The sequence below is a fragment of the Metopolophium dirhodum genome, chromosome 1 (genome assembly GCF_019925205.1).
Source record: "Metopolophium dirhodum isolate CAU chromosome 1, ASM1992520v1, whole genome shotgun sequence".
Classification (NCBI taxonomy): domain Eukaryota; kingdom Metazoa; phylum Arthropoda; class Insecta; order Hemiptera; family Aphididae; genus Metopolophium; species Metopolophium dirhodum.
Genome location: NC_083560.1, coordinates 128561725 through 128577445, shown reverse-complemented (window position 1 = coordinate 128577445; position 15721 = coordinate 128561725). Strand labels below are relative to the sequence as shown.

At 30.3% G+C, this 15721-nt stretch overlaps 1 protein-coding gene across 1 annotated transcript in view; it reads right to left on the bottom strand.

The window, feature by feature from the left end:
- Positions 1-15721, bottom strand: part of LOC132937503 (uncharacterized) — an 85522-nt gene that overhangs the window by 17404 nt on the left and 52397 nt on the right. The gene's annotated exons all lie outside the window — the stretch shown is intronic.

Genomic DNA, 15721 nt, shown 5'->3' with positions numbered 1-15721 from the left:
TTTTGCCAAACTAAACATTCATACTAATACTGAATTCAAACTGTTGTGGTTAGCTGGCAATTACGTGTTTGAATAAAACATTCATTGATTTATTTTTGATTAAAACCATTGTACAGAGGATAAATTATATTATAAATTAAATTATAACAATATAATGGTATTATGGTACGGTCGCGGCATGGTTTAGCAAAAAAAAAAAAAAACAAAATATTTTTATTATTTAATAAAATAATATTTACCATACGCTCTTCGCAATATTAAACGAATAAGAAGATGGGTACCTAATTTGATCACGCGTACAATAAAAAACTAATATAAGGAGGAGACCATAATATCAAGTGATAGAACCCAACACGTTTCGTTTTTTCTCTGATTGCATTTTATTATTACATCATATTACTTTAGTTCAGTTCTCTCAGCCCTCTGCGATATTTTCTTTTTAGATTATGGACAGGATTTATAGGTTGTGTATTTTGATGAAATGTGTGATATTACCTAGTTTATTGAAATCGTAAGAGTTTTGTAGTATAAAAAAAAATATTAAATTAAATTAAGTTTTAATCTTATTCGCAGTTATAACTTATACTGATAAATATAATATTATGTCGGTTATATAATATATTGGTTTTTAACTTAAAGTACCAATTATTTTTTTTTAATTAACCGGAAACGGCTAAGTTATGGGATCGTTACATAAACTATAGTTAAATCATTAAATTAATTTGAAAATTAACTGACTAAAAGTTAAAAGTTTTAAAAACGATATCCCTGGGCATCTATATTATATATATATTATGTTATTTCGACATCACCAATAAAGTGCGGGTAATATCCGATAATGCGATACGGCTTGATGATATTAATAATATTATAATGTTTGCACATCACGGTTACGATGATTAAATCTATGGTGGAATTTTAACGGCACCCACACGTGGTGTATATATATATATTATACCTATAATATTGCGTAGTAGGTATACATATACTCATATATTATAATAGGGCTGGTTATTTGTGGCGACCCTACGGCGGCGGCGGCGTCGACGGTCGCAGTTAATTTTTACTGATTGTAAATTTCCACTCGACATCCATAATAATAATAATAATAATAATAATAATAATAAAACATAACGGACAATGACGGTGTATACAGTGTAATCCAATTAAATGGGATTCGTTCGTCGTGATATAAAATGTATATTATATGTATTATGTCCACGTGGCGGCGGCGCCAGACGAGGGAAAAGGAAAATCGTCTGCGACGAAAAAAAAATAACATTATCAAATATTGTTTTGGACCAGCGCCAAGTGACGATCCTTCGCGTCAAGTCTCAAAACTTTTGATTTTTTTTTAAATTCACGCACCATAGTATACTGTATTAAATGGTACGATTGCGTGTATATATGTTTGCCTCGATGACGTATTTGCGTCCTCAGAATTTTTTTTAGATTTTTTTCTTTACCGAGAACGGTGTTCTATTTTGCTCACAGTTCGGACAAAATCACAAATCACGCATTGACGAAAGAATAAACCCTACAGAGAATCCACAGGCGGAAAAATCAAAATGTTAAGTATATATTATGTCGAGAACGTACCCTGCCGAGAATTGCACTGAATGCTCGGTCAAGTCCTAATACTTTTGATTTTTTTAGTACACAATAAACACATCATACTGTATTAAATGATATTTTGTGTATATTTTATTGTATAATATATTATGTTTGCATAAATTACGTATTCACTCCGTTTTTTAAATGAAAAATAGTGTATGGAAAGAAAAAAACCTTTACAAGGTAGTTCCCGGGAATTCTCCCGAATGTTCGAAATCATAAAAATTCCTTAATGTCGTATCTAAATTATTAGACATTGAATTTTCAATAAAAATATTAATATAAAGTTAATAAACTATTATAAGTGCAAAACAAAATACGTTGTCTTCATATTTCTATGGTTTAATCTCTGCATGTATATATTATATATAATAATAATTAAATAACACTGTGAGATACAAATAATAGGAAAACTCTGATTTATCATGAATGTGGAAACTAGTAAATTCGATATTTCAATGAGAAATATTGTATTTAAGACGAGCGACGAGACAAATTTGTAGTTAACTATTGATACCTGTTAAATTATAAAACCCACTTGGCACTTATGGCTTATCACAGCGGTTTTAGTGGTTATAGTAAAATACTAACAGTTTTAGGTATCCTGCGGCCATATACAGCGTGCTATTTAATAAAATTTAAATGGTACGTAAAAGTGTAAGATACCAACCAGGTTAAACAATAATAGTTAAGTTATATAGCATTGAAACGATTCACATTTCCTTCATTTACCGATTAGTATTAACTTCGGCATGGATCTCGTGTTCTTTATATAATACAAAAAAATGTTATTTTAATTCTAATGAAAACTATTTAAGTACCTAATGATAAATCAAAAATAACTTAAGAAAATATTGAACATATCATTTTATTTTGTATTCCTAAAATATTCCCGTTAACAAAAGACCAACAATTTACGAGTAAAACATAGAGAATTTTTTTGTACATTTATAAAATTATAATTTATATAAGTAAATATATGAAATTAATGCGTGATGAAAAAAAATGTAATTTTCTTCTTTTCGTGTACCTAGGTATTGTAAATTGTAACTAATAATCATTATAGTCACAACTTACAATATAATATGCTTGACATAATAATACTCATTTGATCATCGCTAAATATTATGGTAATAATAAAGTAGGTACCTACGCTACCTGCAGCATGAGAATTCGTAGGAACTGTTTCTCGAACGAATAGTCCAAAGTCTGAGCGCATACCTATATTATATTATAATACTTCTCGTGTGGTTTTCTACAATTTTTTTTCTTCACCAAACTAATTAGTTATTCGTCGGCGGACGGATGATGTTTAAACTTTGAAGCTTCATTATATAGGTATGTACCTAGGTACGAGTTTACGTAGCACTGAGATGTAATTTCGACGTGTCGTGGTTTGCAGAATCCCGCATTAAAAACAGGTATTTCCGAATTGGTTCCTGTACGCAAAAAACTTATTTCCGAATACTAATCCCGGGGATTATTCGAACGGCGTGTACCTATATCTGAATTTGTTCCCCTCCGGATTCTTCGAGAATAATAATATAGCACGATGAGTCGTTATAGTCCAGGCCTCGGGGCTTGCAACTTTATAAGTACACCATTAGAAAAGTCGGTGTCGGATATCTATTTAAATTCCGAAAACTGTTAACGCATAAATGGGCGTAATAATACTGTTGTACGGTAATTTTTTAGTAGCAAAATATATTTCGTTTTCCTTTCTGTACACTGCAGGCTGCGGTGATACACAATGCGCAAGATGGAAAAATGAGGAATTAATTTTGCGTTGTCTAACTTGAATGTAAATTCAACATTAAAATAAATACGTAATAAATATTTTCCGAATGAAAAAAAACAATAGTTTTTCATAACTCGTGCAAAATTAACGCATCTCAGCCCTTTATCGTTCCGAAATTTCATTATTTTAATTGTTGTTGCATAATTCGTTTTGAGTTTTTTTTTTTTTATGCATATTTCACTGGTTTTTAAGCGAGTGCACAAAGTTCTGAAACCTGATGATTACTCTTTCATGAGTAGAATGTATAATACTTATCAAGTTTAGCCATTCAAGATTAACTATATTTTTTAAATTATGACCTCCAGTTTTTCTTGAGAATATCCACCCCAATTGTGTGAAAAAAAAGTTAAATATATAATTAGAATATTGTCTTAATGTTTAAAATGTCGCTTTTCTTAAAAAGTTAGTCACCTTTTTACATTCCCTGCTATAATAAATTATACAATCTAATATTTAAGTGTAAGAAAATAAGAATCATGGTATCCACATTATGCGCATTAGACTAAAATATGCACTATTATACCATATATACGATTAAATGGGACCGAAGTAGGTCCATGGTCCCAGTGGCTATTATACGTGTAAATAGTTTATAATGAGCTCAACTTGTCAAGTTATAAACTGATATGTTATATTATAATAATAATAATATTTCAATTGATTCATAGTATTAATAATATATTTTTTATAGGGTAAATAATTAACGTACAGGGAAAAACATAAGCCCTTTAATATAATAATGCTCATAGTTTGTAACGACATGACGTCATGTGGAAATGTAATAATGACTAAAATTTGAAAATGACTCACAACAATCGTGGCCACAACATTATGAACTATTTAAATCAAGACTAGATTTATAACTACATGCTAAGATAAATATGTTTTTCAATTAGAATTAAAATATTATTATTATAATCCAAATCGAGGCCGGCTATAGTACAAAATAATAAGAATATAGTAAAGGATTACCTAAAAAGTTTTTTTTATAGAGATTTTACTGATTTTGGTAACTATTTTTCAACGTTTATCGAATATCTTTATGTTTTGCTCATAAATACCAAAACCGACCTTGTTCGTTTTTTTATTCAATTTATATTACAAAGGAGCCACATACATGAAACTTTCATTCAACTAGCAAAAAAAAAAAAAAATAAAAATAAAAACCCGTTAACAGGCCAAATAAAAAACAATAGTTTGCTCGCGCCACTCCAAGTATAAAATAAAACTTTATTTTACAAATACGGGATTTGTATTATTGCTTGAAGTACTGTCTCACCATTTATTTTGGTCGGAAAACGTACAACGCATTATAGATATAATATAAACGAGTATAAATAAAGTTTTCACAGTCATCAGTATACATTTGATTAAGAATATTATGTATATACTACGTGACTACGTGAGATTATATATCATCATGGTATACGCGCAATACATAACACTATGTATCAAGTATCTGTGGATTTTCCACATACGACACACAACCCACCGCCCTCGCAAACATGGCGGATGGACATCAAAAATAATGTTTATATTATGTATTGCGTTTTGGGCACACCATTTGTAGAGCAGCGTTGTAAGTCAAAGCGAGTAAGCCTGGAAACTCAGCATGATAATATACAATATTCGTAATGGTCACTCACATATTATTATTAAATACGATATGAATGACACCGACCTCTGTGGTAGCATACTCACTAATATTTCGTTGATGCGTAAAATGTCATAATACTATTATGCCTTATTATGTACAACGCGAGTAAGTATACCTATACGGATATACCTAATATATATTGTATGGAACCGAGAAATACTGTGGTAAAGTAAATAAATCTCTGTTATAAATCACCATGCACGTGAAGATTGCTTGTAAGAAAAAAAACGGATGGCCCATATTTGAGTCTGTAAAGACATACACATAATATGTAGGTACCTATGTAATAGTCCATATCAAAAATCTGTCAGATTGTCATTGGAACATATATTTCAAAAAAAAATGTTAACGCCCGCGTACGCACATATTGTTTATAAAGACAATTTGAATACAACCCCATGATTATGTACAAAATAGTGAAATGTTGAGAACCTCTGTAGCACTTTAGTACTGACATTGGTACCTACAGTAATGGAGTGACGGAAATTAGATAATCGTGATATTATGTGCGATAATAATACTTGGTCTTCAACAGTATCTTGTTCAATGGGATAGTGAATATAGTTGGTGCATTCAAAATTTGAAATTCTCAATAGTTTTCAAAAGCACAGGGAAGAACAAAACAAAGAACAAAACCGTTTTGGACAAAATCTATTTGGGTTTTTGGCGTAACTGTAGATACATGAAATATTCACTAAATGTTTATAGTTATTAGCATTTTCTATAAATGTCAATAACATTTTATTTGTTGGGTAAAAAAGAGTGACAATTTAATACAAGGCTCCTGATAATATATATTGTTACAAAAGTAGTTAAAAAATATTAAAAATACATTTGCACAATGTTTTTTTATAAGCATTTAAAGTTTGATTTTTGACAACATTTATCAAATTTAAAAACGATTTTGTTGTTACAAATTTATAAAGTGTTCAACTTTTATAGCTAAGGTTTAAAAAGTTAAAACAAGGTTTCACGTAAGTAAGTTATTCTGTAACCAAAAAATCTTAAAAATATAAGACTCAGTTTTTTTTTATTGTTATTTTATGTTCAATTTTGGACCAAATTACATATTAAATAACCAAGAATAACGGTTTTAGTTATTTTGTCGTAATTTTATAATATTAAAACAACTTACCGGCTACCGTATAATAGTAGTTATAACAATATAAATATAATATAAAATATCCACATTGACAAACCGTCTCCTCTCAGAATCGTTCATCGTATACAATGAATAATGATATTAAATCATTGAATTCAAATTTAATACCATACATTATAAAGTGACCCACTTTTAACCTACTGTACAGCAGAGTGACATCCACTTTTTTCAGATTTTTTTTTAATTTGATATCGTACAGTGTTTTTATTGTGATTTATGAATTAGTGACCAGTGTAAATTTTAATTAACCAAAATTAGTCATGTTTTAAAATACCTTTAATATACCTTGTTTTACTTTATTTTACTGTTTATTGATGTGTAAAGAGTTCATTTTATAAATATAGGGGTGATAAGGTCGGATGGAACACTTTCTAAAAAATGAATATGTTCAACTTTAATCCTATTGATTTTTTAAATAATAAAACAACCATTAGTTGGAAATTCTGCAGATCAATTTATATTATTATTATACCATACGTCTTGTTTTATGGAGGACTGTCTTTTATTTTACCCTTGTATCCTGTTGTCCTGATGCTTTTTTTTTTTATGTCGATTCCGATTATTGCGTATTAATTTTCAATAATATGTAGGTATATAATATCAATTAAAATATATATTATGCATATTTATTTTTTGGATTTGAATTTGTTGACAAAAAAATATTATGTTATTGATGATGACAGCGATACCGATTATATTCATGAAAAATAATAACCATGAAAATCGATATCGGTGAAAATACATGTATATATGGCATACATTAAACTGGTATAGGTATGTATTATATTATATTTATTAAACAAGATGTTCAAAAAAATTGGAAACGGTTTAATTACTATTTGCACATTTTTATACCTACATAATATAGCAATTAGAGATAATAACAGAATGAAAATTTGTTAGGTAAAACATTTAATCACCTCATCAATTATATCATAATATCGTTTATCGTTTATCGGTTTAAGCTTTTTGAACACCCTGTATAACATAAATGTTCATGTATACCTAACAGCTATGTTATATTATTATTAGAAGATAAAAAAAAAACTTGTAAATATTAATTTAAAAGTATTATGGACATTATTTTAGTCCTTTTTTTATTTGTATATGAATGGTCACCCTACCTTATACCAACACAGTCACTGGACACTCCTAACTTAGCATAATCGTTGTTCATTGTTAACAGCTGTTAGACCGAATGGACCTTTTCGGGCTTTTAGTTTTTGTTAGAAATACAAAAAAACCTCGGACCTCATTTCTATTGTATAAAAATGTATGCGTTTCGAGTGTATCTCGTCATTTAGTATGTAACTATAATATATGTGTTAAATTTGAGTTCAATGATAAATACAAAGGTTGTTTTCATCATTTATTTTTTAAATAAGACGATTCATTGTAGAAGAGACTGGTGAGACCTATTTCTTACGATAGTGTACATTATTTTATTTAGCTAATATTGCAATTTACAAAATATCAACACTATAAATAAAATCATCGCCCTAATGGTCTTATTACACGCTTCAATAGTCCAGCCGTTGATGGGGTCTGTCAAGTCTGGTCGTCAGCATCTTCTAAAAAAATTATCAAAATCCAAACCCTCCAAAAAAAAAGTTATTATACGGGTAATACTTAAAGCCCCACAGTTCACGAGAAATAGGCAAATCCACAATGATACGGGGATACCCCTTCTACAAGACTAAATTAAAAATTTAAAACCCATTTCAAAAACTTTCATGTGGACATAAAAACGTCCGAATAAGCCAAGGTATACAACATAGGGAACGAAATTAAGAATATATTATAGACGCTTATAAGACCTCAGCTACCATTACGAATTTTCGTCATGTTGACGAAGTTTGTCAATATTTTAATTTTAAACGCTTAAAGAAAATAACATTTATTAACTATTCCATGAACATTTATGATGGGGAATCTTGTATTACATTTTCGAGCTTTTTGACCGAAGAACAAACATTTGATGAACATAAATCAAAAAATAAAAACCATTTAAATATATTTTGAAAATTATTTTATGTCATGATAACGCTAATATAAATAGTTGATTAAAATCTTAAGTCTGTATTTCTTTCTTTTAATTATAAAAAAAAAATCCCAATCGATTTTATTGAAAACGGTCGTTGCGTATATATTTTCATTTCGCCGCTATATTTGGTTAGTAATTCCCAATTACTAGTACTGAGATTTTTCTTATTTTCGACCACCCAAAGTACCAAAATATAGATCTTCTTCTATTGTCTACCAGAAAGCACCTTAAATATAGAAGATTAATGAATCCTGAAGATTTTTTTGCCGTTTTAGTGATGACACAATTTGATGACACGCCAGACAAAATATAAAACAAAAAAACTAAATCCGCTCTGACTAGAAAATATATATTCTTACAATCTTAAATTAAAGAGGAGGGACTTCTTCGTACCTCATATACAGTAATAATAGACTGCAAATTTTTGGATGTATTTTGTGGATTCATTTTTGTGTATTATGTTAATTTAAAAAAAAGTCCCGAGCCATATTTCTGCACCCTAAAATACGGATGAAGGCACTCACCGTCGTAACTAAAAAAATATTCAAAATATACACTTCGACCTCTTAGAAAATACCATTTATAACTTTTATATTATACGATTTTGATGTTTATAATGTGTTGTTTGTTCAAACTAACATTTTTGAGCCTACACGAATTATTATGGGGCCTTAAATATATTTGTAAATATTAGCATTGGGTACATATTGTACAATATATTATACTCAATGATATTAGTAACGCACGGATTACACACCCTGATATAAAATAAATGTTTGATTTATATTTTATGTTGATACAAATGACAAAGTATAATTAAATAATAAGTATGACATTATATTTTAATATTATAATTATATCGTCAGAGAGATAGTAGAGCATATTTTTTTTTAGATATTTCGATAGTTTTATTTCAGACATTCCATATATTTTTATACACATTTACGCTCCTGTCGCTAATCATGTTTGTCGTTCATCTATCTAACACTGTCTTATTGTTATTATTATTATTTTTACTTTTGTGATTTGGATCTGATATGAACATTTTCGTCCTTAGGGCTCCCCTTGAATCCTAAGAAAATTAATAATAAGGCGCAGTGTGTGTTGACATAGTGATGTCGAGCAGTCGATACTAAATCGTCGATACGCACGTAGAACCGTAGAAAAAAACTGAGAAAAACTGCCCCTTAAAAAAAAAACTTCGCAAGTACCTACCTATCCGTCCTGGAAAAATATAAAAATCTTTCCATTTTAATTCACCTGTGAGTGGACCACCATATGTGTCGAGCCCTGGGGCCTCTTCACTTTTAGAGTACCTACATAACACGGACTTGAGCATGACGATTATATTATTATCGACCGACGGGCGGCGTGGCTGCTGCGAGATTGAATGCTCTTATGGATGCACTAATAATATTATATTTTTAGTTAATTATTATATAACATCGATTATAGTAAACTTGCCGACGTAAGTACAAAATATAACAATGCTACGGGCCCGAGGTCGGACTTTGAGGCCGGTGGATATTATAATAATATACTAAGTGATCTATTTGACGTGGGAAATTATTTAAAAAACAACATTTACTACTGTTAACGTTTTTGATGATATATTTTTTTACACGATCTTAAGGGGTTAATATTTTTTATCGTTATCATTTTTTTTTTTACCATTTTATATAACTACAACGTACATTTTTAATTCTTCCTTTCAAAGCAAATATTTTGTTCATTACCTAGGTACCTACCTTGAAGGGCACATACAAATAATATAGACATTTTGGACGAGAATCTAGTTTAAAAAGCTTATCTATAATTTAAATACCTATATTAACTAATATCAACTACTTGTCCGAAATTTAATTTTTATGTATCGAAATACTCCGAATAATATTCTGCTGCCGAGTATGAAATCAAAAGATATAATAATATTATATTTATGTTGTCAAGAGTAAAAAACTTAAAAATGATAACGATAAAAAATAGTATAAATAAGAACCATTGTAGTTCTGTAACGACTTAAAATTATGTAACAGAATTGTTTTCAAGAAATGTTAATGTTTTCTGAAAATATTATAATTAGTGCTTCCTACGTCAAATGGATCTACCCACGCAGGCGCATATTCATAGGCGTTAATAGCGGAGGGCTTTAGGGGCTAAGCGCCCCCCCTCCAAAAAAAAAAATGTCCATTCCCCAAACATTTCCTACATTTTGTTTTAAGCTTATTCAATATTATCAAAGTAAGGCTTTAGCCCCCCCCCCCCAAATTCCATACGCTATTTGCGCCTATGCGTATATCATATTATAGTCTCGCCGACACCCGCGAGGTGTGTCCTCCACCGCCACCGCTGGAGATGTGCACCGACCACGTGCAGCGACGATCCTAGTGAAATATTATTATAACACCTAATTTTCGGATGCACACACGAAAGCGTAGGTATTATAATATTGATAATATTATGATAGTCTTATCGGAATCGCATAAAATGTACACAGCGCAGCGTACAAACCGTAGAGTAGTACTACAGACTCTATGGTACAAACACGACCGCCAATGATAAGACGCGTTATCGCGTCGCGCGTAATGTAAACAAATAAAATCGGCCGACCGTGTAATAATAATAGTCGTAATAATTTTAACGCAAAGGACATATTATTATACAGATGACGACGGTCGACTTTGGGACATATTATAATAATAACAATAATAACGATGATGATAATAATAATAATAATAATTATTATTATTATAATACGCCTGCACGCGGCGGCCTATGCGTTTCTTTATTATCGCTCGCCGTGAACTTTTTACCCGTTCCGCTCCGACCTTTACGCGCCCGCCCCACGCCGCTCTTAATTGTATCGCAACCGTAACGTTATATTATCATTATTATTACTATTATTTCAGTCCTCGGGGACACGACACGATTTTCCCGTCGGACTCGTGGGTGGGTGGGTCGTGGGTGGAGACCACCCCCGGTCGGATACGTAAGCAGGTAATTCGATCTCGACCTAAACCCCGTGTGCTGCCACCGTATATACCACGCAGCGCACACGCGGTTTTCCCGCAATCCGAGTGTGGTGGAGGCACAACTACGACGACGACGATGATAATAATAATAATAATAATAATAATAATAGTAATATTACGATTATGCGTAGGTATAATATAGGAGGTGTATACCGTAGGTACCTACGGTTCTTATGTAACCGATAAATCACATTATCATTCGTTTATATTATTATTATATTATGATTATGATATCCAGCGACAGGCGCCGGAGTCGTAGTCGGTTCAGGTGGAGTGCGCGGGGGAGGGTTGAACGGCACAATATTACTATACAAACTCCTATAAATTAAAACAAGTCTAAACTGTGCACCACGCACGGCAGACGGCACTCGTACGATATAATAATAATAATTTCATGTCGATCTGTGTACCGACCGCAATATTATTGTACATATTATAGGTATACGGTGAAAGTTCCATATTATTAAGAAATCTAGTGCCAAACAAAAGATCGTACTATAGGAAAATTCGCTAAATAGAATATCGAATAAATTTGGTTCTAATTCGGTTTGGTCATCAAAAGTATTTTAGTTGAATAGAAAATGTCGTTAAATGGAAGTTTCACTGAATATCTGAATATGAGCGACGGACATAATATATTATTATCGTCATAGTTGTTGTATTTCTCAGACATAGTTATAGACTAGTTTTGTATTTCTCAATAGGCAGAGTGAGCACCTGCCGAGGCAGAACAATAAATTAAGGGGCTGAAAGTTGTGTAATGGTTTTTAAAATATTTCATTCATACAAAAAAAAATTAGATTGGTAATTTATTTTTTATATTTACAAAAAATAATACTTTTTTTAACCTCCTAAATGTTGTATAAACAGGTACACCTATTTTGTATCCATTTTAAATTATAATTTATATAGTCATAATACGTAAAAATAATCCACAAGTCATATAATATGTGCATTGTATGGAAATCAGTTTTATCGATAATGATAAATTTAAAGATAGATTTTGTGGGTCACCACACCGGATGTCATCCGTTATTATAAAAAAGTTGTACTTAATGTTTTACTTAATTTTCCAATGATTTTAATTTTTTTTTTTTTAATGATGGCTTGAAAAAAATATCTTTTTTGTAAAATGTGATGGACATTCATTAAAATGACGTATTCAATTTAGGCTAATGAAATAACAAATAACTAAGAAAAAAAAAAGTTCGAAAATTCTAATGGTTTTAGATACTATTATTATAATATATTTTAATATTTCGAATAAGTTGGAGAGGATGTTATAACTTGTTTACTTAAAGTAAGGGCGGATAATCTTTAGTGTCTATAACCGTAAAAAACCTTGATCCCCCTCTGGACATAATGCGTATTATTATTTAAGAGGACGCGTTGGTCTTTCCGAGTTTTTAAGTGTGAAAACACACATATTATACCGAAAACTAATTAATTATTTTAGACTTATCGGTTTTTTTTTTTTTTAGTTACAGATTACAGTAAGTTTTTTTTTAATCATGTGTTCTATTTTTAATGAAGCTTTGTATTATTTTTTGAGTTAAGCAACTAACATAACTAATCAAATAAGCGCCCGTAGTTGACCAAAACACAAAATAAGCCATTTAGGAGGTACCTAACTTTTGTTTAGAATTCATTATGGTCATCGGGTTACAACTTATAAAATTACAATGACAAATGCCATTACATTAATAATTAAATGGCCTAAAAAAAGTTAAATTTACAAAATATTAAAATTGGAGTGATCGAACAGTTGTTCATTCTACCGTGGTTGAGTGGTTCAAAGTTCAAACCGTATACATGAAATACGGTGCTATAATCAATCGCCGTTGAATAGGCCACACTCGTATCACACATGGATACCTCAAGGCTGATGAAAATCTATGTATGCTACCAACTCTATATGCTCAGCTCTCAGTATGTTCATTACCGTAAATATATATAGATTTTTTAAATATGCTGACCATTTATACCGGATTATAAACATTATATTTACTTCTAGAACTTCATCGATAAATCCTAGCACCTCCAACGAAAGGACTCAATAATTAATAATCATTTTTTTAAATGAAACTCATATTCCCAAAATACTTAAATAAAATAATGAATAATGTTTAGGTGTATAAATATAATAAAATTGTATCGGTTGAGTACCTAGTCGTTAATGCCTAAACTAAGTTCAAAAATGAATATATTATACCTAGGTATATAAAAAACCTCTATACGACCATATCATTTTTTTAAAGTAATTTATGTTGGTAATTATATACACTTAAAATAATTTTAATATTATTTTTTTTCCATATAAAATTATTGACTTGTGATAAGTGAACATATTTTTGGACTCATAAAAAACGTTTAATTTCTTATTATGATTATTACAAAAAATGAATAATAACATTAAAAAATATACGACATCCCATTAGTCATTAATCATACACAATATAATATAAATTAATAGTTGGGCTATATGATCGGGAACATCGATAGATTTTCGTCACTTTTCACAAATCCATTTTGGTATCTAATAGAAAAATATTTACCACTACGTAACCACATTAAGCGCATACATATTATCATGACATGTCCTGACTTGTTATATTCGACAGAAATAAAACGCATTACGATATCATAAATAATAATAATACATAATATTATATGCCCAAAAATTGAATTTTTTTCATGTATAACCCAGTGGCCTGCGCATATATTTTATCACCCATGTATGTCTAGTGACATATTGTAATTTGCAAGTATATATAACTATTTACACTATCATAAATTTGTTTATAATAATAATTATAACTAAGAAATTAAAAATGTTTAATTATTCCGAAAAACGACCATTTAAATAGTATATAAGCACAATTTTTAAAAATATTACAGCATTGTCAATAACTGTATATTGAAATTTGTAAGTATGTTTTTTAATCATTATTATTATTTTATAATTATTTATATTAAATGTTAGCAAAATATAGAATAAATATTACAAGGATACCTATAACATAATAACACGTGGTTTTATAATATAACAAAAATATACTTTATAGACGTTATAAAACATATTATCCAAACCACAGAACTGGTCACCCTAATTGCAGTTTTGGTATGAGGCCGAGCTGCTGCAGGGACCGTTTTAATACCTACTCGACCCACGTAATGAAGAGAAAAAGTTGAACATTCTAAATTTACAAGTAATAGGTCCCCAGCGTCGTTTGTCTCCGCGTGTAAGACCATACTCCAGAGCGACTTTCCTCCTTGTCGGTTCATTACTAAAGGTGGTTAAAGTACCGCCATAAATATCTTGTGACAAAGTGTCCCGGAATCATAGGCGTGGTCGTGTTGGAGAGCTGAGAGCATCTCAATTCCTCCTCCACCTCCACCACCATTATTATTGACCGTCGTCAGGAGTCGCTTTCAGAAATTTTTGATTTCGATACGTCCAGGCAAGATTCAATTATTGTTTTCGTGATGAGTTTTTTATAATAAGTCGCGGTGTTTTCTTTTTTTGTTTATTTTGTGTAATATAACTTTTTGGGTGGGTGATCTACTCCCTAGAGATGGGTAGAAAGTTAGAGTAGGTATATACAGTTTAAAGTAACTTCCACCACCACCATCACCGCTGACCGTTGTCAGCAGTATCTTTGAGAAAATTCATTTTTGATACGTAGGCGTAAAATATGTTTGTTTTCTTTTTGTCTAGGCAAGATTCAACTTTTGTTTTCATATTGTGTTTATGATCAGTGATTTTTTTATAATAAATTGCGGTGTTTCTTTTTAGTTTATTTCGTGTATTACTTACCACTTTTTGGGTGGGATATCTGCTCCAAAAGGCTAGGTGGAAAGTTAAAGTATCTAAAGTTTAAAGTAGCCTAATCCAATACATGGTGTAAACCTAGTAGAGATATATGTTACTTTTTCAAAAAGCTTAATAATTCTCCAGACAATTGCGAAAAACCTTAAAAAAAGTTTATTGAAAATGTACCGAAAACATGCATTGTTATTGTGACTTAAGGTCGAAGTGGTATTATTAGGACTAATTAAGTCAAAATTAGTGCCTTTAAACGTTTCTAATATACATCCACTTAAGTATATATTTAAATGTTAAATATTTTTAGTAAAACAATCATTTTTTTATAGCCTATAAGTTAAATATTTTTGAACGATCATAGTTTTAAGTCTATAATATGTTCTTTCCAAGTTTCTAACAGCTTTAAACGCTTTTAATATAATCGTAGTCGGTAATGTTTGGTCTACGCGATGAATTGTATAAATTTGTTTAGTATTGGTGAAATGTTATATGATATTTTGAGACACATTAATAGCTATGAGGGTGAAAGTGAGGAACAAACAGGAATGCCCTACACGACCCTTTGACCTATGCAAATGCGACTGGAAT